Source organism: Myiozetetes cayanensis, unplaced genomic scaffold (assembly GCF_022539395.1).
Source record: "Myiozetetes cayanensis isolate MyiCay16 unplaced genomic scaffold, myiCay2020 scf7, whole genome shotgun sequence".
Classification (NCBI taxonomy): domain Eukaryota; kingdom Metazoa; phylum Chordata; class Aves; order Passeriformes; family Tyrannidae; genus Myiozetetes; species Myiozetetes cayanensis.
Genome location: NW_026087964.1, coordinates 50,728,735 through 50,753,180, shown reverse-complemented (window position 1 = coordinate 50,753,180; position 24,446 = coordinate 50,728,735). Strand labels below are relative to the sequence as shown.

The window sequence follows — 24,446 nt, the reverse complement described above, 5'->3', positions numbered from 1 at the left end:
TTTCACAGTGCCCTTGAAGGTGAAAATTCAGTTTTGCTGAGCAGAAGTCTTTCAGCAAAAATGACAGATCTCACTTCTATAAGGAGATTGCTATTGTCAAAGCTGTATATTCAAAAAGTTAAAAGTATTCAGAGGAATATATATTTTAAAAACTCAGGAACTAGACAAACTTTGCCTCTAGAAACTCTTCCATGTTATTGTTTCATTACTTTGATATTATTTTTTGTCTCCTTTTATTCAGCTCTACAAAATTGCGTAGTTTGATTTTCTCAATTTATGACAAAGATCTTTATGAACCATCTAATCTATTATAGAAATGAAAAGCTGAAACAACTCTCCTTATCACTTCAAGAGTTGCTTGTGTTTTTAGAGGGTGTCTCAATATTGGCTATAATTGACTAATACTGTTCTATAGTATAGCCTTCATTAACAGTTGGCAGGTTAATTTCATTCCTAGGTATAAATGCTGGACATACACCATGAAAAAATAGAACCCCTGTTTTCAGCAAATGAATTGCAAGCATAAGGTAAAGCACTTGTTATGACCAATTCTTAAATTGTGGGAATTGCTAAGATTTGCTCTGGTGGAATTTTAAATTATGCTTCTGTACTTTTGGAGTTTTATAGCCTGACATCTATGTGCATTAAACACCAAAGTGACAGATCCATGGGCGTGGACAGATACATGCACGTGTATTCTATTGGGGGTCTCATGTAGGCAATAAGCAAGCAAAACATTTTATATCACCTTATCAATTGTATATCCTCTAGTTTTTCATTAGAAGACACTAAGAATGCTGTAAAATAAAAAGGAACTGGAGATGGAGATAAAGAAATAATAAAATTTATTATATACAGACTTTCAGTTGCAATACATATATAGAGATTTGTGTAGAACACATGTAAAATTATAATGTTAGTCTTTGGGAATTCTTGAATGCTTTCCTAATAGTATCCATAGAGTTAGAAGCTGTGAGAAAGCCCTAAGATTCACATATATGTTTTCAGTGTCAAGTCATGTCATATCATAACGTAGGGTATCAGACCCTCATAATGTACAGAAATAATCTGTATATGCATTTGGTCCTGCTGTACTGAATTACTTTAGCAAAAGTTTGCCTTAAAAATCTGTCTAGTCCTGTCATTATTTAATACAACTTCTTGAGGAGGTGCTATTTAAGTGATTATGAAGCCCCATGGAATTGTATTAAAACTGTTTGCTAAAATCAAATGTGGCAAACCAATGCAAATTAATTTTACTGTATTTGTGACAACTTTAGCTTTCTTTTCCATAAACATTATATGATTAGGGGTTGTGATGGGAAGTGTATTAGATGTTGTGGATGGGTCTTAACCTGAGAATATTTGAACCTGCAATGATAATTTGCAGTGCTGCTCCTGTCATTTCTTTGCCTTCAAAATAGAATTAAAAATAATCTGTAATGTGACTTTGTTTAGCAATTTTTTTTTTCTGTAGAAGATCAAAAAAACCCTTATTGGAATGAGAAGCTTACAGAGCAACATGAGAATTACTTTCTCTGTCAATGAGAAAGCCATTGCTTGATTTTCCCTGGTCTAGGCTAAAAAAAAGAGACCTTTTAATGAATTTTACTCGGGTTCCCTTTCCTGTGTCACATGTTTGAAACATGTTCTGAACATTAGTCTTGACAGAATGTGCTGTAGATATTTACCAAAAAAAACACATCAGAGGGCAGTGAGAGGTAATTTATTTGCTTTTTGTATGTATATTACATCTCTTCCCTGAAGCACTTCATATCCCAAGAGTTTTTTTGTCTCCGTTTTGAATCATTTTCATATCCACTGAACACTGAAACTGCTTTTCAGATTAATATATAATAAAAAATACATTTTTAAGGCAACAAATCTGGAAAACAAAGGCCTATGCACAGTACTTACATTGCTGCAAGACTTTCTTTTTTCTGTAAGTATGAGGAAAAAAGCTCACCAAGTCAGGAATAGAAGGCTTATATAAAAGCTTATTTGTTCTTTTGTTATTCACATTGACAAAGCAAGGAAACTGTGAAGTTTGAAATACTGTTATCAAACATAAAAGATATTAGTTTGTTAGGGTCCTGAAAATACACTTCAGGTTGTGCTGAATGGCTCTGGTAGTAGATCTGAAGGTAATATACTTCAGTGAAATATAGTTTGAAAATACCTCTAAATGAATTATTTCATGCTAATAGTTTGCTGACTTTTTTAATTTTAAGGATCGTATGTATCGGTTCCTTCTCTGAATGTTATTACTGTATCCAAGTAAAAGAAATAGAATTTATAGATACACCAAAAAATGCATCTCATTATTCATTGCAAGTGATCAACACGCCCACTTGCTCAGCTTTCAGCATATTTTTGTGCACCATGTAAATAGCAAAGCTATGCAAAGCACATTCATTGATGGCTTTGTGAACAAACACAGAGATGGAAAAAAGTTCTATTGAAGTATTAGTACTTAATGTATACTTTATGTGCCCCTCCCTCTCTCCTTCCCTGCCTCTCTCCCTTCGTCCTTTCTCCCATTCCTCCTTCCCCTCTTCCTTCCTCTCCTCCCTCAAAATTATTGAAGTTTGTATCACAGACTATATATATATATGTGTGTATATATATATGTGTATATATATATTTTGTTTTGTTTTGTTTTGTTTTGTTTAACCCTCATCCTTTCTCTGCCCAGCGTTTTCTGCCCTTTTTTAAACACACTTTGCCCAAGGCAACACTGTTCTGGCTGAGGGGCTCAGCTGTGCCCTGTAGTGTGTTGGTTGGAGCTTCATTGCCTTCTCTTTTGCTTCCTCCCATGAAATAATATAGGTAGGTCAAGCCCTGCATGCAGGAGTGCAACAAGCCCTTTAGACTTCACAGTGGTGTAGCCTTCTTAGCTAGAATAAAATTTGTTGCCTGGTGAAAAGCAGAAAACCAGGGGATTGCTGATTCAAAGACAAATGTTCCCTAATTAAATTCCAGAATGCAGTGCAGAGTAATCTTTACTGCTGCTTTGTTAGTAATGCATTATTATAAGACTGAAAATGGGAAATAGTGTGTATTGCTTAAATTGACCATTTTATTACACAACATAACTGGATCTTCTGTTTCTTCTTGTGAGCTTTTCTGAACACACTGATTACAGAATATTGATCTATCATAAGAATTACAATATGTTTCATGTTACTATTTCACTGAGAAAAAATTAAAAATAACAAAATAAATTCCTGTAAGTTATGTCTTGTGGTTCCCTTGAAAATACAGAGGTTGTATGTCAATCCTTCCCCTGGCAAATTTGAGCCACAGTGTTAAACTGAAAATTTAAATGTTTCTTTTTAGTAAATATTAGCTATATGAGCTCAAAGCTGTCAGTTTTGAGGAAGTTTGGCTCCAGATATGATTTTGACTCCCACAACATGATAGGTTTGCAGCTTTACTGTTTAAAAGACAGTAAGAATTTATGCAAACTCTGTCATTAGAATCCATGTTGTTTTCCACTGAGGACTGTTGACTGTGCTGCTGTGCAACAGTCTTATCAACAGAATGAGACACTTTAAACTTATGGGAAAGAAATATGCTGAAAATATTCCATGGTGGTTTCAGAAGAGGAACTTAAACTATTGTCTACAATCAGTATAGAGTATAATGCTAACTAAATTAGTATTTCTTAAAGCACTTTAATGACATTTTAATTATACTTAAAAAAATAATATGGTTTTGCAGTTTGTCATGGGGCTGCTACCACATTTAAGTTATTAGTCTACATTTTTCTTTTTCCAGTGTTTTGTTACTATTTCCAGTATTTTGTATTCTGAGTAGTTTCAGAGTGAAATTTTTTGCTTTAAATCATTTGACAGTTTTAATGCTAATAAGTTTCACGTCTTCAAGGGGGAAGAGGGTGAATTTTGATTCTTGGCTGTAAGAGAGAGTGTTGAACACAGGGAACTAGTCATAAACCTCAGCAACCTAAACAACTCCCCATCTCTTGTAATGTGGGTGACAAAAAAATCTCGGTGTCTAGGATTGTCATTATTCAGACTTTGAACAGTTGCAGTGCTAAGGCAAACAGCTCTTTTTAGCTTTAACAGAACCTCTGAAATGCATAGGTATGCCTTCCTTGGTAGCACAAATGAGTTTTAGGATCTGAAATATCTAGACATGTAATGTTAAAGATATAATGATGTCCCAGCTCCCCCTGCATTGCATCTTAAAGATTTCATGTCTTTTTTGTGAAACTGTTTTCCATACAAAGCATCACAAACTGGCTGCTGTGTTTGGCAAAACTCAATAACTGTAAGAATCTTCTGTGAATTAAATTCAGTGATCCCAAATTTATATTGAGTACAATAGATGATTGTGCTATTAAGACACAATCTTTTCCTTGTCCATTGTGGTCTGTGATGAAGGAGAAGGAGAAAACAAAGACCACAGAATTACAGCAACCCACTGATGTTCTCGTCCAAAGATCAGTGAAATAAAATGAAATTTTTGCCATTTGTTTCAGGTGAGGACTGAATTATTTTGAGTGTGAGGAAGCAGCTTCATGAATGAAGTTAACAAAAATAAAATAGCTTCCCATTAAAAAATAATTATCTTACCTTTATTTTTTTCTTTATTTTTATTAAAAAACAGGAAAAAATAACATGGAATACCCTCTTTGCTTAAAGATTCCCTAAGATCTAGTCTCCAGACTGAATTTAAATATTACATCATTGCAATTTTTTGGGACTTTTTCAGAAAACTAAATACCATGGTCTGCTTTTCAAAAAGTGTCTACAGGAGTTACACAGACTTAAGTGAAATTGCAAAAGGTCCTTTTTATTTCCTCCAGACATTTTTTAAGGATCAGTACAAAACTTTAACAAAGTTCAAACCTCAATCATTAGACAAATCTTTTGAGATTTTTCTCCTTTTCTGCAATTAATTTTAGTGGGAATATTATTAAATTTCAGCCTGGCTGCATGATAGTGGTACATTTTGGTGAGAATATTGGAGTTAATTTGAAAGGAGGAATGATATTTTGGTTATTTCCAGTTAGGCAGTCAGTCTTACTCAGATATATCACTGCATGATCAGAGTAGCATTATGAGCTTCTCTGTTAAAATGTCTATTATATTAATATAGTATTAAGGACCCTTCATTCGAGCAGGGTTCTAATGATGTGTTACCCTTACATACTAAAACATTCAGAAGTAAATTCCAATTAATAAGGGCCTAATCCAAAGCTCTCTAAAGTTAGTGGGTCAATTTGTAAATTCCTTGGTAAGAAGCCACTGAGTTATATCATTTAAGGGCTGAACCGGAGCCCAAGAAGCAGCTTAAGAATTTTATGTGAGTGCACCTGGGAATATAAATTAGATTTCTTCTACATAATTTTTAAAGTTAATATATATCATTGTTAGGAATTCTAGGGAGGAAGGGCAGAATTTACCCATTTAAGACACAAAAGCAATTCAGAATGAATGAGTAGATAGTAATAGAAGCTATGAATTTATATGAATCATTTACAAAGAGTCGGGGTAAGGGAATAAGAAAAAAAAAAAAAAAAGGAGTGAAAAAAAAAGGAAGATAAAGACCAGAAATTTGAAGTAGGATTCAAGATTTTTTTAACAAATATGTTCACACTATTGGTGGAGACTTCGAAGAGCTTTAATTTGTCTCAAATAAAGTTATCAGAAAACTCATAACCTAAACTTGTGGCATTAAAGTAAGTCTGGGGATTGTTTTGAAAACAATATGTGCAATGGTTGTAAGGATATATGTATGGAATACATGCACCTTATACAATTGTTCTTAGCCTCAGGAAATCTTTCCCTGCCTTTTGTGCAGAGTTCAGAGACTTGAAATAAAAATGAGGAGCAAAGGATTCTTGTATTGTGGCATCTTCTTCATTGAATCTATCATAATGGAGAATGTGGGAGGTGAATGTGGATTTCCCCTTTGCATCCTTGCTTAAAAGCTCAAAAACTGTGATTGTGTCCTTAATAATCTGCCTTAAAATATACTCTGATAACAATATCTGCTTCTAAAATCTGAACATATACATTTCACCGTATCTGTGACAAAGAAGAAAAGTAATTTATTCCTTCTCAGTTATCTGGTATGCTATCTGTAAAGTCAGGGACAATAAGTTCTCGCTTGATGCTTCTGGGAGTTGCTAGCTCTCATATTTCCCATTACTCAGAAGATATCAGAAGGGGAAAAAAACAAATAAACAACCAAAAGAGCCTTTTAAGAGTATTTCTTAAAGCCCCAAACCTTCAGTAGGAGTCATGTAGGTATATGCTCAGATCCACTGAGCAACTGCTCTTTGTAAGCTGCTAGCACAAGTGCAGACAAAAGACTTAAATCGTAGTGATGTTCTATTTTCAGCAACAAAATGTTCTGGAGACCTTACAAGGGCTCTGTATAAAATAGAGAGTTTCACCTGAAAGCCACAGCTGCCATTTGTCTTCCATACAGCTTTAAATCACCATCTGCACTCATTTGTCTAAGTTCAGGATCTGCTCCCAGAAATCTGTAAAGAACAGGAAAGTTTAATTATGGAAAAAGTCTTTGTCTGGCTTTGTGTCTTACATCACTGGGTTGTGAGCAATGTGAATAAACAAAAACCCTAGTACCTTCACTCTCAAGGTAGAAATATCAAAGTAATTAAAAGTTGCAAAATTTTTGGAAAACCTTTTTCAATATGTCACAGGACATAGAAGTGATGCTAATTTATTTATCCTATATTGAGTAGTGTGTCTGAGAATAGCATTAAAGGTGATAAATAATAATCTGATAAACTGATGAAAAGTCTGTCACATTTTAAAAATAAGAAAATGCCTGCCAACGAGAACAGATGGTCTTTGGTTGTTGCAGTATAAGAGTGCACTAGTAATTTCATTATCTCTTTTTTGTAGGAACAAGTTATGAACCTTTTATTTGCTTTGTGTAAAAGCAGGTATCTTTTACAGGGAGTGAAGGTGTAAGAACCATGTTCTTCTAGATGGGAATCCAGAATACCTGAGTCAGTCCAGGATTTGAAAGAGCCTTGTGCAAAATTAGAAGATCATCCTCTGTTTGTCATGTGCCTATTAGTAGATACTTCATCCTTTTCTCCCTTGATTGTCATAAGAATAATTGTATTAATATTCGTGAAGTGGTCATATAGCAGCAGACAGTGGCTGTATGAGTGGACAAGTTAAAATGAGAGAAGTATAAATGGAAAAAAATTATCAAAGCTGAACTGCTGAAAGATGAGACATTCAGGTACTTTATACCTGAAAACTTCCTTGCAACTGATACTTCCATAATACGGACAAGAATGTTTTACATCCTCCTATGACCAGTAGGTTTTCAAAGCAGCATTTGCTTAAACTTTTTGTCTCTCAAATGTAGTATTCAATTTTATCTTTACAGTTTCTTTTTAAAACCTGAAAAAATATAATACCTATTATCCTAAAGAACCTTGTTTTTATACAAAGCTGATCTCAGAGTGGAAGTCAATTGACCAGTTAGTGCATTGAGATGACGCAGAACCCATGCAATCCCATTTAAATGTGCTTCTTCCCATGCAATTTTTATTAATAATTTACATCCTAGAAAGAGTAATGAGGTCTCCTTATATGTTTTACATTTTTATTTGGTTTTTATCATAATTTACTTGAAGACATTAACATTTACCATGGTTATGGCTTTCAATTGGTGGCCTAATAGGAACTAAGCTTGCCAGCTGTTTATGGATTTTTCATAGTGAAGTAGTGAATACAAAGTTCCTTAACAGCAAAATTAATAGTTAGATGGTGTCCTTGGGAAATTCCAAAGTTGGTAACTCCCACTGATGTCATATAGAAGAGAAAGTTTAACTCGTACTTGCAACTGCTCCATGCCTTGAAGAACCAGAACATGGAACAAAAGTCTCAGAGATGAACGCAGCAAATCCAGTAGCTGTGCAGGCTGGATGGAGGTGGCAGAGGCTGAGGACTAGGAGTAGGAAGGTTATAGTTATGCACAGGCAAAACTCTGGCACTGGAGATGGGTGGGATCCGTTCCCATTAGACCTTTATGATCCCCTGTGTCTACAGGAGCCTTGCTTCCCTTCAGGAACAAATGTCAATGGTGTGTCACAGCACAATAGAAGCAGAAGTGCTCTGCATCTGGCAGCAGAGCTCAGGCAGAGGAGGAGATGGATCCCCCACCAAATTTTTTTGCATGACTCCCTTTCAGTTACCACACTGCTGCCCTCTCATTTAAAAAAAAAAAAAAAAAAAAGAGAGAGAGAGAAAGAAAATCTTGGTCTCCCTCTTCCTCTTTGGATAATTGTTCTGGCTACTTTTCTTGTGTGACTAAAAAGCATTTGATCAGTGAACTGTTCTGGTTGAAAAATAACTTTCCACATATAGAGAGATTTGAAAGACGTAGTTTTCAGTCACGGCAGCTTCCTTATTTAATTCACTGCGTAGCCACTCAAACCCTGACACTGGCACAAGGGAATTAGCAGGCAGGGATGGCTGCAGTAAGTTAAACAGTAAAGATTGACAAAGGTACAAAACTTAATATAGTGGCATAAATCTTGCACACAGAGGGTTCTGCCCCATATTGTCTAGCATAGCAGACAATATTTGATATAATTTTTTATTTGATATAATTTTTTATTTGATATAATTTTAAGAAGTGTGGTTCCCAAGAGAAATATTCTCTAGAGAACCCCAAGCCACTAGGGTAGAAGTTTAAATAATTCTCTGTGGATTTTATAACTTGCTTTTTAGTATGAGCTTGAGGTGATTCCCTACAATGTAGACATCATGTTACAGCCTCATGTTTGAGAACAAAGCAATAACCACTACAGTTAAACACAGGAACATACAGTTTGAATAGAGACACTAGTCTTAAATATGGGACATCTCTGAATTAGGCTTTGTAATACTGTGCATTTGTCATAATTCACCTGCAAAGCATTGACAAGATAGGGACATTAGGGTTTTTTTTTAATGCCACACTCCTATAAATTCTTTCATTCTCATTCCTCATTTCCTTGTCTTCCCATGATAATTTGTAAGAACCAGAAATCACATATAATTAGCAAACTCTACTAAGAATACCTAGTTAAAGACTTTGCTGACACAGTACAAGTGGGAAGCTGCATATATTTTTCTTTTATATGTCTTTTTCAGATCTATCGTTTTGCATGCTAAAAAGTCAGGCTGTTGTTGCTTTCTACTAGTAATAGCCATAAATGTTAAGAATGAAGTGAAAATAGCTTAGCAAATTACCATATATTTCTTTCCACGAGAGAACGAAATAACGTATAATAGGTATTGTTTATGGCATTGTGGACTAGTTAGATTTAGTGTGCTTTTTATTTCACATCTATACTGGATATATATATATGTATATATGTATATCTGTAGAGTCAAATTCAGTCCGTACATCATTTCACCATTTCTAGCAACATTATAGAAAATATTACCTGTGCAATGTGACCTGACCTGTTTGTTTTTACATTTCTTATGTGTGAGGAATTCACAGGTTTCTTCGCTACAGCTTTTTTTTTTCCTGCATTTTAATATCTATGCAAGTTCTTTCTTCTCTGCATTTATGAGATTTGTTATAGATAGCGTTGTTTGAACACTATTTAATATTAAAACTTCTTGGAAGGAAGTAAAGATATTTTCATTAAATAGGTTCTTAAATAATATTCAATAATATTTTTTCTGTGTAAATATACACTAAACATAGAAAGAGAAGTTTGCACTGTAGGTATAGTTTTTATTTTATTTTCCTTTACGTGAACATATAATCTGCTTGATCTTATTTTAAGGTGATACTGTGATATTTAAACTCTATTAAAATAAAGATTAGTGACTGTTATCTGATAAAAAATAAAAGGAAAAGAAAATATTAGACACCTTTATTAAGACTTCCAGGAGGATGTGTTTTAATATTAATGAAAACTTATCATGAGTCATTCTGGTTAGAGAGTCTCATAAGGATGTGTGTTGAACTTATAGTATAAATTTTGTTAAATCCACTCTTAACGATTTCAAAGCAATAGTGCTCTATCTGGAAATGAAAGGTGTTAACTGCAGACTATTTTTCAATTAAATAATTTCTGAAGAGAAAAGAGAACCTACGTTTCTGCTATTTAGAAGCTGTTTCATTTTTGTGTTGGCATGGAATGCATTTTTGTTCCCGTATACAGATTGGTGTTCACATACGCTTTGAGCGTTCCTCTTCAGGTACTAAAAGGAGAATGCTTTTCTTTCTACTCCACAACCGCTTCCTATTTATTTTCTAACACACGTGTTTCTGAATTTAAAGGGAAGCAGTCTTAAAAGTTAATATCCCCATTGCAATTCAAAATCAGTTTGCAAAGCAGTCAGTCTGAGCTTTTTTTTTTTCCCAACAAAATTTACTCCATGTATCGCTGCATCTTGTGAAATGATTTCAAGCATTTGTGTGTTGCCCACATTTCAAGACAGGTTAGTTCAAGGAAAAGGAATAACAGTGTCATGATGCTGGTCAAGCTTTCAGAAAGAGTATGACTCCCACTTTGAGAGTCTTCTCCTCTTCTGTCAGGTGTGTTAAAATTCTTTGGAGCTCAGGGCAGGAGCTGTTCTCTGCACTACAGCCCAGGATTCAGGCATGTTCAACATTTTCTGTTCTCATTACTGGATGTATTATCACCGTGTCTGTTGGATAGATTGGTTTTTGGCACAGAAGCAACTGTACACTGTAAGTTCTTTCTTGTAGCTGCGCCTCCAGGAAAATGAGGAAATGGAAAAAGCGAAGGACAAGGAAGAGAAAGGCAAAGCAGGGGTGCTGCTTGAGCACAAGTTTTCCCAAAGCAGCAATGTACTATGCACTAAGGAATAACTGGAGGGGAGTAGGGTGGAGGGGAAAAGCCTATGTTGCAAGTTTGGGGTGATTAGGTAGATCTTGTGCATGTAGAGCTTCTACATTTCATTTCCTTCCCCAGCACTACGCAGGCAGATGTCAGCATGAGAGTCTGACTGCTGCAAAGTGTGTAATTATTCCTACATGAAAAGCCAGGAGTCAGCTGTTAACCTGTTTGGCCTGGGGAGATGAACTGTTGAGACTGCTCTGACAGGGTGGCTTTGTGCTGCTTATTGCATGTGGCAGGTAGCAGTTGGTGGGTGTCCTACTGTTTGCCAGACTTCCTGAGGTTACCAGAGGCTCTCCATGCAATTGCTCAGCCAGTTGCAGGGAAATGTAATTTCAGGACTATCCGGGCAGCAGTAGATTAGATATATGTTAGGACAAATATGCTGAGTTGTGTTCCAATGTGCTCCAATGCCCAAAACCTACTTGATTCATCATATTTACTTCTGGCTGATAGGAAAACGTTTGTGAACTGGGGTTTTCAAAATTTCTACTTGTTATTCCTAATGAGAGAAGGGTGCTTTTTCAGCGTACTTAGTAGTATAGTCATCAGTATAGTTGTTTCAGCTCCAGAACTCCCTACCTAATCTCTCTTTCCATAGCTGAGGAAGGGTTTTACTTTGGGACCAGAGCAAAGAACTGCCAAACTAGTGTCTAAGCATCTTCCAGATCACAGCAGAGATTATGTTTAAGAGACTGAAAGGTAGATGACATTCACTAGCTGAATGCCTGGAAGCAGCAGAGTTGCTATGTGCCCTGAATTATAGAGTATTCCCTGTTTCCTGCAAGGTTTGCAAAAGCAAGGGGAGCAATTTGCCAGTGGCTGAGAGGCAGAAACCCAGAGGTGAGATAGGCAGCTTGGAAGATATCCCCTCCTAAATAATGAGCACTTGTGCATTGTAAGCATAGCCTACACAGCCCACTTCAGGTGTGCTGTTGGAATATTCTGGGGAGTTGTTTGTGTGTGCTTTATAGGCCTTTAGGAGTTGATGGATGTCAGTCAAATCTGAGACTGTCTTTTATCAGTCCTCAGGGTGTGTGTGAGTGTGTGCATGCACACTGTCCTCCTTCATGAATTTCAAACATTGTTCATCTTTTGTCTTTCGGTGTACAGTTAATTGGAGTGTCTGGAATGTTGCCTTAGGCAGCTTTGTTGTCTGTGTGCAAAGTTCTGCTACCATGCTTTCAACTTTCCCAAGTTGAAGCATGATACCTTTTCAGCTACATTGGCCAAATTTTTAGCCAGTTTAAGTGTAGATACCTCTTAAACAAAAGGCAGGTTCATTGCTCATGGATTAGATTATATGTATCCTTTTTAGGAAAATGACAGTTTTAAAACAGTGCTGTTTTGGCTGATGAGGGAGAACACTAATAATATCTGCAACACTAATAAATGCTACAAAATAGAGGAATTCAGCATCACAAGGATTTCAGTTTATAGCAGAAAATCTGATGGTCAGACCCAAGATCTCTCCTCTTGAGAGTGCCTTGAGAGCTATTTGTTGCTTGAGTGGCAAGCCATGCAGGTCATGCCACTTAAACTGATCAAAGGACTCACCTCTTGGAAAAATTTGTGTTCCTTGCTAGGTTTAGCACCAATGCACTGGGGCTTCAGCCGTGGTGATAGGGTGTAAATAAAAGGCAAAAGTAGAAAGTGAGATTTTATGTCTATGTAACTTCCTAAACCCTATTCTGTTCAGTCTTTTGCTTCTCACTTGTGCTCATAATTGAATCTCAGACTCACAAGTCACAGCGTGACAGATCATTCTGTCGAAACCCCCCCTCAATCAGGGCCACCTAGAGCTGGTTGCCCAGGATAATGTCCAGATAGCTTTTGACAGCTTTTTTCTTTGACAGGATGGAGACTCCAAAACTTGCCCAGGCAACCTGTGCCAGTGCTCAGTTACCCTCACAGTGAAGTGTTTCCTGATCTTCAGAGGGAGCCTCCTGTGTTTGCATTTATGCCCATTGACTCTAGTCCTGTCACAGAGCACCACTAGAAAGAGCCTGGCTATGTTGCATTAGCACCCTCCCTTCTGGTGTCTGTACACATCAATGAGATCCCCTTGAGCCCATAAACCCAAGTGAGCAAATCATCATCTATTACTTTCTTTTTTTTTTCAGGTGAGAAACCCATAGTTAGGACTGTAAAGAAAAGAAAATGTAAACTTACACTTTTACAGAGAAAGGGTGTGCTGCAATGGGCAGTAGATAAATGCCTTCCCATGTGCTTTATTATGAAGAAATGGAGATATAATATGAAATATAATCTTGCTAGCCATCCCTAGGCTAGGCGTAGGAATAGAAAAGTAGAATCAAATAGAAGTATTTAGGTATTTTTGACAAATTTTTTATGTTGGTTCTCCAAAAAGAAAGGCAAAATAAGAAATTTCAGTGGATGTTTATTTATAGTTTTGCTTTTTTTTGTTCATTTTCCCTTGCTAAGTTTGTGTGATATAGTTTTCTTGAAGGAAATAAGAAGCTAATATGCTGAATATTTTGAAATAACTGCATTATTTTTTTGCATGTTTTCAGGGAAATAAGATGGAAAGGAAGGGGTTTTTTAAGTAACAGAATCTTGGTACTGTGAGGCTTTTGTGAAGTGTTGGGCTCTTTCTCACTTTGTAGGCTGTATTGGGCTCCTCATGGTCATGCATCCTATATAATTACATACGTAAGAGAATCATACATATAACTACTTAAATGACACAAACGTTTTCCAGACAGGGATAGCTGCCAAATCCAACCAGCACTTTCTCCAAGAACTGTGTATACATAAATGTCTTAGACACTAGTCCCCTCTGCTCTGTAGAGACACTATCTCCTAGCAGCAGTTTTGTCAGCAGCAGTATGTTCGACTACTAATTTAGGATATGTTACCAGAATACAGCAACATTTTCGGTAAGGATCTGGATAGTGTTGCTATAAAATATTTTAGTGGATTAAGAAGAAATAAAATACATTCTCCGTTAATTCTCCATACATTCTAAATTATGCTCTGATTCTACTCCTTCTTCTGTATTACTTGTTTCACCAAGAGAAATCTATGGCTTCGACTGCAGAGAAGGTCAGACAAGATGATTATAACAGGCTTTTCTGACCTTAAAATACATGAAATATATGTAATGGTTTTACCTTGTTGGAGTTCATTTTCCTGATCACTAGGTAGTATGTCTTGTCATGGACACTGTCCTGCACTAGCTGATTTAAAGAGTGCTGAACTGAATGGACTCTTAGAGACATACAATAAAGATGCTATGAAATATTTTTCTTCTTTTATGTAAGCAGCTGGCATAGGCAGAAAGAGGCTATTTTATGTACTTATCTGATGGGTTATCTTACCTATGTTAAACTTGGTTTGTTTGAAAGTACACAGGGACATTTTCCATCACCACCAGCTATACACTGTTTTAAAATGTAAGGAGATAAGGGGTTGTATTTTTTTTAGAACATAAGGGATTAATGGCAGCCAGCATGGCTTCACAAAGGGCAAATTGTGCCTGACAAATCTGGTTACCTCCTGTGACAGGGTTACAGCATTGGTGGATAAGGGAAGAGCAACTGACATAACCTACCTGGGCTTGTGCAAAGTATCAGACATGATCCCACATGACATCCTTTTCTCTAAACTGAGAGATACGAAGTTAATGGATGGACCAGTCAGTGGATAAGGAGTTGGCCTTAAGGTCTCACTCAAAGAGTTGCAGTCAACAACTGGATGTCCAGCTGGAGATCAGCAATGAGTGCTGTTCCTCAGGGGTTGGTGTTGGGACCAGAACTGTTTAACATCTTTATAAGTGACATGGAAAGTCGGATTGAATGCATCTCAGCAAGTTTGGTGATAACACCAAGCTTTGTGGTGCAGTTGATGTGCTGAAGGGAGGGGATGCCATCCAGAGGGACATGGACAGACTTCAGAGGTAGGCCCCTGTGAACCTCATGAAATTCAGCAAAGCCAAGTGCAAGGTGCTGCATGTGGGTCAGGGCAACCCCCAATATCAATACAGGCTTGGAGGAGAATGGGTTGAGAGCAGTCCTGGGGAGGAGTTGGTAGCGTTGGTGAACAAGAAGCTTGACATGACCAAGCAATTTACACTTGCTGCTCAGAAACCAACCATGTCCTGGGCTACATCAAAAGCAGTAGCCAACAGGTCAAGCGGGGTGATTTTGCCCCTCGACTCCGCTCTTGTGGAACCAACCCCACATGGACCTGTTTAAACGTGTCCAGAGGAGGGTCTTGAAGATGATCAGAGGGCTGGAGCACCCCTTCTGTGAAGACAGGCTGAAAGAGCTGGGACTGTTTAACCTGGAGAAGGGAACACTGTGAAGACCTTATAGCACATTCCAGTACCTAAAGGGGGCTTAGAAAAAAGAGGAGAGTAACTTTTTACATGGGCAGAGAGTGACAGGGCGATGGGGAATGGTTTTAAACTAAAAGAGGAGAGATTTAGATCAGAAGTTGGGAAGTTTTTCACTCAGAGGGTAGTGAGACACAGGAACAGATGGCCTGGAGAAGCTGAGGATGCTCCATCCCTGTAAGTGTTGAGGGCCATGTTGGATGGGGCTTTGAGCAGCCTGGTCTAGTGAAGGTGTCTCTGGTCACGGCAGGGGGGTTGGAGCTATCTTTAAGGTCTCTTACAAGCCAAATCATTCTATGGTTCTATGATTATATCATTCAACTGCAAACACTGTTTTGTTAAAGCAGCACCTCTTTCATGTAAATCAGTTGTATGCATTCGTTATGGAGGTTACATTTCCTTTACAGCTACTTATACCTGCTCTCTGGGAGCCCCTTTCCTTCCCCTGACAAGATTTTCTCACTGTAAATGTATTTGATATTGACAGATGGAGATCAGATAACAGAATTTATAGGAACTAATTCCATACCAACAAAACAAAACATTCTTGGGTCATTGGTTTAACAGAAAAAGAAAAAAGTAGAGATATTCCCTACTCCAAGAGAATTCTATTTATTCTTTCCCTATTTCTAAGATTGTCAAAGCCAAAAAAAAAAACCCTAGGCATGGAATGATTCATTCAATGTAGATTTATAACCATCATAGATAGTAAGATCTTTGAAGAAAATATTTTAAGGGAAATTTTTCTGTTATGAATAACATCTAATTCACTGAGCATTGTCCTGCACAAAGTTCATACAGAGGTTTTTTCTGACTGAATCCTACAGCAGGGCATCAGTATCTTTCTGGAATAGTAATGCTTCACCCTGTCATAGGAGTCTGTTTCTTCATGTTGTTGAATACACTGAACCTGACCAGTTAAGGCTAGGGATTGATTGTAGTTATGTTACAATTTTTTGGTCTAACCACAAAGAAAGGCTTAATTATGGAAATTTACTTTAGAGATTAAAAAGTATGACTACTCTGTGATATATCATTCCTAAAACAGGTGCCCTTGTATATAGATATTAAAATAATAAAGTAGTTTCTATTTCTCTTCAAGAATATCTTGGTCTCAGTAATCTCATCATAAAAATAAAAAGTCAAGGGAGTTAAAGGGCAGTTAGGATTTCTTTTCATGTCATCAGGATAAAATTTGCCCCTTTTATTAGTCTGTTGATTTCTCCTTTGCGGACTGCACATTGAGCTGAGGGATAATGTCACTGATTAATATGACAGTAGCTGATCATCATTTACCAATGTATGCAATTTCCCCCACTGTACTTGTATAAGTTCAGCCCTTATTCTTTCAACAGCAAGGATGCTAACTTATGAAACTCATTTATGAAAACTAATTTTTTGTGAACACTTAATAGAATTATTTTTTACTGTTAAATAATGTAATGAAAAAAGATGAGTTTTGGCTAAGCACAGTTCATCTGGGGTTTTGTGTGTTCTCTATGAAAAAGCAACCAGCACAGTGTATTTCAGGAGGCATACATTCATTAGAAATCTGATTTTTTGGTGACATTCCCTAAGTGAAAGTGAGACAAAGAAGCCCTGAACTCAAAGATAAGTATATGTGATTATTTTCTTCACAGAAGGTAAGATATAAAAAATATACAGAGACACAATAGAGATTTGAGACCCTATATGGCCATCTGCTAAAGCAAAAGCCTCATATGCCAAAGTATTTAAGATTCTTATCCTAAATATAACAGAATACATCTGTAAGCATAATACCTATATTCTTTCTTTTCCTAAAAGTATTTTTCAGATACAATGCTATGTATATTATATTTATTATTTACATGTTATAAACAATTTTACATAGTATAATAAAAATCTTTCCAAGACTACAACTTCTAAAGCTGCTGTCTCCTGATATCTTACCTAAGGGAATGCATCATTATATGAATGTCATTTTATATATGAAATTTCTGGTCTTATAGGAAATTAGGGGATATTAAAGTAGGAAAAAATTAACTGTGTAATTAGAAGTTTGGTAAAAGCTAAGCATTTATGTATTAGTAGTTGTCAGAGGCAATTGCCACCAACAAGTAAGTCTTAATTCAGTTACACATAATGATAATGAGATTTTGCTGACCACATGTCAGGCCTGAGGATGGAAATGGGCTTCATAGCTTTCAGGCAGCTGGTCATCAATAAAATAGGTAAGGCACAAGGCAGAGATCCTTGAACAAGTTAGCATGTCTACATAGCACATCAAATGCTAGATGTGCTATAGCTAGAAATAGAAAAACTAGAAATACTAATTTGGCTTGCAAAGCCAGAACACCTGTGTTAGCATAGCAGTAAATGTCAGCTGAATAGCACATTCTTTCAGAAGGGCTAATTAGCACTTGTCCAGTTTTCCTGATTGTAATTCCAGAGCAAACTCCCTTAGTGTTTCCTCAGGACCTTTGTGTCATACTTCACTGCCCACACTGCACGAACTGTTGTCCTTTGGAAGTGACCCTGGTGTTCCCATGAATCCACTTCTCCATTTTCTATTTGTTCATTTTGCATCAGTTATGCAAAAGAGGACCTTAACACAGACACTTATGACTTTCTATATGACTGTAGCTAAAAGCATGGCACAAGTGGCCGTAATTTCTTGCGTTGCACAGAAATAGTGAGACCTGAAGTCCTGGGTGAACGTGGGGCCTATCGAGTCTCCTTGAATAGAGCCTGGGAGGTTCCATGGGCAAGTTTGGCTTGGGCATTTTATTCTAGACTCTGCTGCCTGTACCCAGAGATGGAGCCTGCGCATAAAAAGAACTTAATGAAGATATTTTCCTCATAATTGGCTGCCATAGCTATGTCTACCCAAAGAAGCTGAGGGGATAGAAGATCAGTAAAAAGAGATGCAAAAGGCTTCAGTAGAGACAGAGGTGTTATGAGAATTGCTGGAGATGGGGGAGCTAGTATTTGCTGTAAAATGCAAATTTTTCTCTCGGATTTACTAATGAGAAAAATCTTTCAGTTAATCCTTGAAATGCAGTATTGAGAACGCAGAGTAGTGATTTACTCTAAGTTACTAGAAATTAATGGGAATTTCTTCACTGTTTTCTTCCTGCTTTATAACACAGCATTACATCCTTTTACACCTTGTTGCCTTAACTGTGCATTCTTACTTACATAAATAAAATTTTTGAAGGATAATTCTATGTTGTGGGAAGATGAATATCTTATGTAAGCCCTCAGTCAGTTACTTATCTCACTGTATCACCACTACCATAAAATTATTTTCAGACATTACCTTACTGCAGTTAACTTTTATTCAATTTGCCTGTTTGTTTAAATGGCCTTATGGCGAAGAGGCATGCATTTTAGCATGCCATAATTTTTGCTTTCAGTAAGTAAATGAAGGTGTTTGAAAGGCAGAACGATAAATATTTCTGATCTATGTTGACTGCATTCATTTTATAATGGACAATGGTAGAGCTGTCAAATTGATCAGCAGCTGATTCTTACCCATAACCTGTTGATTCTAGTCCATGACTTATTTTGATACGCTGTGCTTGCTTTCTTCCTTTCATGTGTCACATGTTGCCAGAAGGCAGCATCAGATGTTCAATATATGCAGGTGTAGATTGTAAAAGCCACTCTCTCAGTTCAGGTGCTACTGAAATCAATAAGAGTGAGTGCTTTTTAAGAGTCTTGAATGAAGAACAATTACCTGCAGCAGCTAAATTACATTTTGTATTGGATCATCTCTAGGCTGGAAGCTGGTAAGCATAAAAGTGAGGAGATGTAGAAATTAAGGAGCTGACATAGTGACAGATGTGGCATACCAAAGTACTGAGTTAACCTGTGTTTTGGTAAATTAGATCTTCACTTCTATAAACTGTCAGAACTGCGAAAAGCATCTGAAGGGATATAAATTCAAGAGCATCATACAGGGCTTCATCCTTTCCATCCTTCAAAGAAATGCAGAGATATAGCACCTTGTTTTGTTTCTGGACTCCTTTATGTGGCTTTATATTTTATAAATTCTGGGCTAGGCCACCAATGCAGACAGTTCTGCAGAAGGTGCTGCAGTCCAGCTGAGACCTGACGGGGGCCAAGTGAGCCATGCTGGGCTATATAGATAATATTACACTGGAAAAAAAAAAACATTTTAGTTCGGAATCCAAAAAGTCTTCAGGTTTCTGTCAGAATAATTACTCTCTTGAGTGTGCTTCCATTAACACCTCTGAAAGCAAAAATGCTTTGGGGTGGTAAAACCATGTTCTTCGAATACACCACTGTTTGGTTGTTAGGGTGCAGTGGGTAGGCTGATGAGGGAGTATTTTGTTTGTTTTTATTCTCTATGCCTGCTGTCAGAATGATATATTTAAGAAAGCTGCTCTATTTGAAAGAATTACATTATAGGCATCTAAGGCTCACAGGTGCCTCTGGGCACAGACATCTTAACAGTCTGCACCCTTTTTGGGGCATTTTTGTAATTCATGTCTTTTCCTGTCATTTTTTATTAGTACTTTATCACAAGACAGTCAGAAACAATATTCATTTTGGAATGTCCTGCAGCAGTATTGTCTTGTTGTTAACTCTTGTCATATTTCACTCATTGGGTTTGAAAATGGAACGTGATGAATGACTACAGTGTTTTGTTCATAGTGTCTCATTCTGGAGCTTTCTCTGAGAGTAATACGTTTTCTTTACTTCGTGATGGGTCATTAAGGAGGAGGCTTGGGTTTTTTCCTAATGTTAGAAAAAGTTAATAGAATGACAATCAAAAAGAGGAACCCTCAAAAAAAATTCTGGAAAATATACTTTAAGAATATTAAGTTCTCATTTTGCTTTAATCTTGATGTATTTAGCAGCAGTGTGGAATAATCAAACCTAAAATATTTTGATAGTTCTCGCATATATGTACCTTAAAACATAACTGATCATGATACAAATCTGTCAAACTTTTACAGCCAATCAGATTTTAATAAAGCCTTTTTTTTTTTTTTTTTGAAAAATAGACTCAATCATGAAAGCATGTACTTTGTGTGTGTGTGTGTGCTTAATATGATTAGGAAATTCAAATCCAGATGTTTTCTTAAAGGTTAAGACACATATGAAACAACAAAGGAGGCCTTTTTTTTCCCCCTCTGCATAAATTTAAAATGGGCCACTTTTGAAAGAAATTTCACAGCCCCATTTGCATCCTAATTGCAACCCATTTCCTGGGCCCACAGTTAGGCACACTATAGAGTGGTACTGGGGATTTCTGGGGCAGAGGAGTTGTTGGTTCTAGCTGAGCTACTGAAAAATAAAAGGGAAAGAGATGAATGGATTTTTTGCTTCAGCAATCACCAGCTGGCAGATCGGCTCCTTGGAGCACTGCCAAGCAGCAGTTTACAGCAGCCCTGCAGCTGCTCTAGGCTAGGCTGGAGCACGACTGGCACGAAGCCACGTTCAGCTTTGGACAAGGACTCAGCCTTCAAATTGGCAAACAGATGCATTGGGATTGTGGCTTTGCTCGCTCATGTCTACTGCTCATAGAATGCAGTTGGTACATATAAGTCCATTGCAGAAAATTTTACATTAAACATTTACAGGAAGATAAGGAGAAATAGGTTAAAAATAAATGTTTAAGTTTGTCCAACTTTTTCATTGGTGGTGGTGGTATGGCATGTGTGGTTTTTCCTTCTGTGCATTTCATTCTGGGACATTTTTCTCATTCTGACCAGTTCATAAAGATCCTAAATAACTGTAAAATGGATCAGCAAGAAAACCCAATTGGATTGTATTCTTTCAAGCTAAATTATCTGAATTCATTAAATGAACAAGAATGTACAACTAATTTTAATTCTGTATTCTGTGACTTTTATAAGAATGTTAGAAGCATAGCAAAAAATAACTGGCATTAAAATCAAACCAGCATTGGACTTTTTATTGATAATATTTTGGAGGGGGAATAATTTTATTCAGGTGAAGACAAGGGAGAGGATTTCTTGTTGATTTTGACTCCCATCTGATCACTGTTCTGTCTTTTCCTGGTTAGAAGATGTTCTTCAGTAATATTTCATAGATAACAACAATAGTATTGGGGTTTTGGCAGTGTTTCTATTAAAATCTCATTTGATGTCTAACTTTGCATCTGGTGGAATGAGTCTGTCTTTCCTTGTTAACCATCCTATTACCTTATTGCTGGGGTTATGGCCAAATCAATGTCTTAGGATACCGATGGCATATTCTGAATTTCTTTTGATATTTTTAAAATCTAGATAAATTAGCTCTTAATTTCTCACCACCTGGTATTTGTTTAATTATTTAATAGAAGAGGAATTTCAGCAAGTTACAACTTCACAAAACTAAGAGCTTCCCTAACCACATATATATTATTAAATATTTATTGATACGTAGACACAAACTTTCTGCCCCCATTGCCCAAGAACCAGAAGCCAGTATTTTGTAGACCTACAAACCAACATTTATTTTCTAAATTGAAAATATTTCATGTGAAATATAACCTTGATAAGGAAGAGCAAAGAAACACCACAGTGCTAGATATTCATAACAGCATTTCATCAAGATCAAGTTAAAAAGCATTATAAAAAAATCATGTAATCATGCCTTGACCTTTTACTAGTACTGATTTTCAACAGTATGCCTTGCTTTGAGCATGCTTCTGCAGTTTTTATTTTCAGGATCATTTGATTCTTCTCTATTTACTTTAAAACCCTCCTGGTTGGTAGGAATAATTTCAAAAGAATTTTTTCCCTACAAGTTTTTATTTTTTATTCTGTTTCAAGAGGCAATAGTAACTGCTAAAGAATTCTTAAGATTATAAGATAACTTGTCTCCAAGACTTCTAGCAATGGTCATGCTTCTCACTGGAAGTGACCTGCGTAGCCAAAGCAACAAAGGTCTACAGCAACATGTTTAAACTCTGGTTATTCACATGTCATGCTGCTTATGACTGAGTAATCTCACTGAATGAAGACAAGAACAAGGATATTTACTGATTAAACAGATACATTACATGCTTTTGATGGCACATAAATAGCAGCTGTAAGAAGAGAAATGGTTCTTAATTCCTAGACTTTTTAATGAGTAGTGTATACAACCAGGACAAGCTTTGAGGTGATTTTATTAAAACAAGTATATACTGATCAATATGCAATATCAGTGTCTGTTTTTGTGAGTTTTCGGAGAAGATTGTAATTTCCATAATTTGGAAAACTGTCCTTGGAAATTACTTACCAATAGCCTAGTATAAAAAGAGAAGGCTCTAGTAAGTAGGGGTTTATAGTGTTTGATAATGTTCATTTACTACCAGGATGATGGACTAGAAATTGTTCGTATTAAATTTATAGTTTACATGAAGTTAGGTGGAATAGAAAACAGGTTAATAAATAGAATTACCTTGATACATTAAAGATTAAAGGAAAAATTATGAAATTCAATATAAAAAATTAGGTATTATGTCTAAGTGAAAATAATCAGCTGAACTTAGAAATAATTTTGTAGGAAAAAATCGTGGAACTAATGTGAACAACCAGATGAACAAGAGTGAACAATTTCATGCTGTTGCCAAATAAAATCACTAACCTCATCCTGGAGTAATTAAAAGAAGAAGATGAAGAAGTTCTTCATAGGATTAATTGTGCTTCTTCTGCTTCATAATGGTGGGGGATTACTTTGAGTACTGTACTCTTGGGCCTTCTGCCTAAGGTAAAAAATGGTGGAATTATTGAAGGGAATCTATAGAGCAGACAAGTGTGAATGACTCATAGTCAAGCAGATGAATCCTATGAGAAAAGATCAACATGATATTCTTTTATTCTAGAGCAGAGAAGATTAAGGGGTTGCTTGACAGCATTCTTTGAAGACATAAACAGGTATTCAAGATCAAACAGCAATTCTTTCACCATTTCCATGGCAGAGAGAGAGAGAGAGAGAGAGGGAGAGAGAGAAGGAATAGACTTGAATCTAGAGAATAGACTAGAAGTCCCACAATGAGGTTCCTCTAAGGTTCTGTATCAATCTTTAGGTTGTCAAAGGGCATAGGGTGACATATGATAACTCCAGAAACATTCCCTTATAATAAATGCAGGGATTTTTGGCAGGGCATTAAATTTGACTCTTTTGTCAAAGTAGGAAGATTTTATTTACTGGCATAGGTAGATAGATGGATGGATAGATAGGTAGATAGACAGATAGATAAATTACCTGTTAAAAAGTGGTTGAACTTACAGACAGGTATCCCCGAGAATGATTCCCTAGGAATCAAATGGAATTTCATTTCATGTCCATGTCCAGTTAGCATAAAAACTGAAATAATGTTTTCCAGAAGTGTTCTACTCCCATTTATGAATCTGGATGCAATCAACACTGAATAAAGTGGAAGAAAAATTGATGCTCCAGTACTAATAATTTTTTAAAGTATTATCTCTGATGCCTAAAATGCACTGCAATCCTTGTATCCAGCCCTGCATAGAATCATGACCATTAGCCTTCCTACACTAAAAAAAGGATTTGAGCTGTATCATTCTTCTATGTTGCTTAAAATAGAAATGCATGTGAAGTGATGTAACTCATTCCAAAACAAGGTATCCAAGTTTCCTATAGAATCAGGGAAACATCATGAAATATTTTTAGAAAATATTGTTGTAAGGCTTGGTAGTATTTTTTCTTCTCTCAGCTTTATTTTGCAACATCAGAGCCCATATATTAACGTAAATGTCAAGAATGCTACTATGTCCTTTTAGAGTTCTATTGCAGAAAACCTAAATGGAGTCAAATTAGACTTTTGTTGCAGATTAACTAGTTGCTTTAACCAGGGAAAGTGTACCACCATCTCGTCCCCAGTCAGGTGTTCTATGGAAGACAATATGAAGTATCACACTAGTTACACGCTGAAAAACTGCAGTGATCATTGCCATGTACAGATAGATTACCATCATTTAAACCAAATCAAATGCATGCATGATTACACAGCATCAGAAGTTGGTAACGTGCAGGAATCCTTCTTATGTTGTATTTTTACCAGGCAGCTGAAATAAAATTATTACTCTGTATTTGACCTGTAAATATGCAACAAAACATCTGAATTCAAGGGACAGTGAGAACTGAGCATGTTCTAAGCCTAACCAAGGCATGAAGATATTTATAAAACATGTTATTTAGATTTTTTGAGAGTATTAAGTGTTGAGCTGTATGCAA

The 24,446-nt window shown here is 36.4% G+C and overlaps 1 protein-coding gene across 2 annotated transcripts in view; it reads left to right on the top strand.

Annotated features, from left to right (window-relative positions):
• The window catches only part of CCSER1 (coiled-coil serine rich protein 1), a 650,601-nt gene that overhangs the window by 620,108 nt on the left and 6,047 nt on the right, over window positions 1–24,446 (top strand). The window lies entirely within an intron of this gene.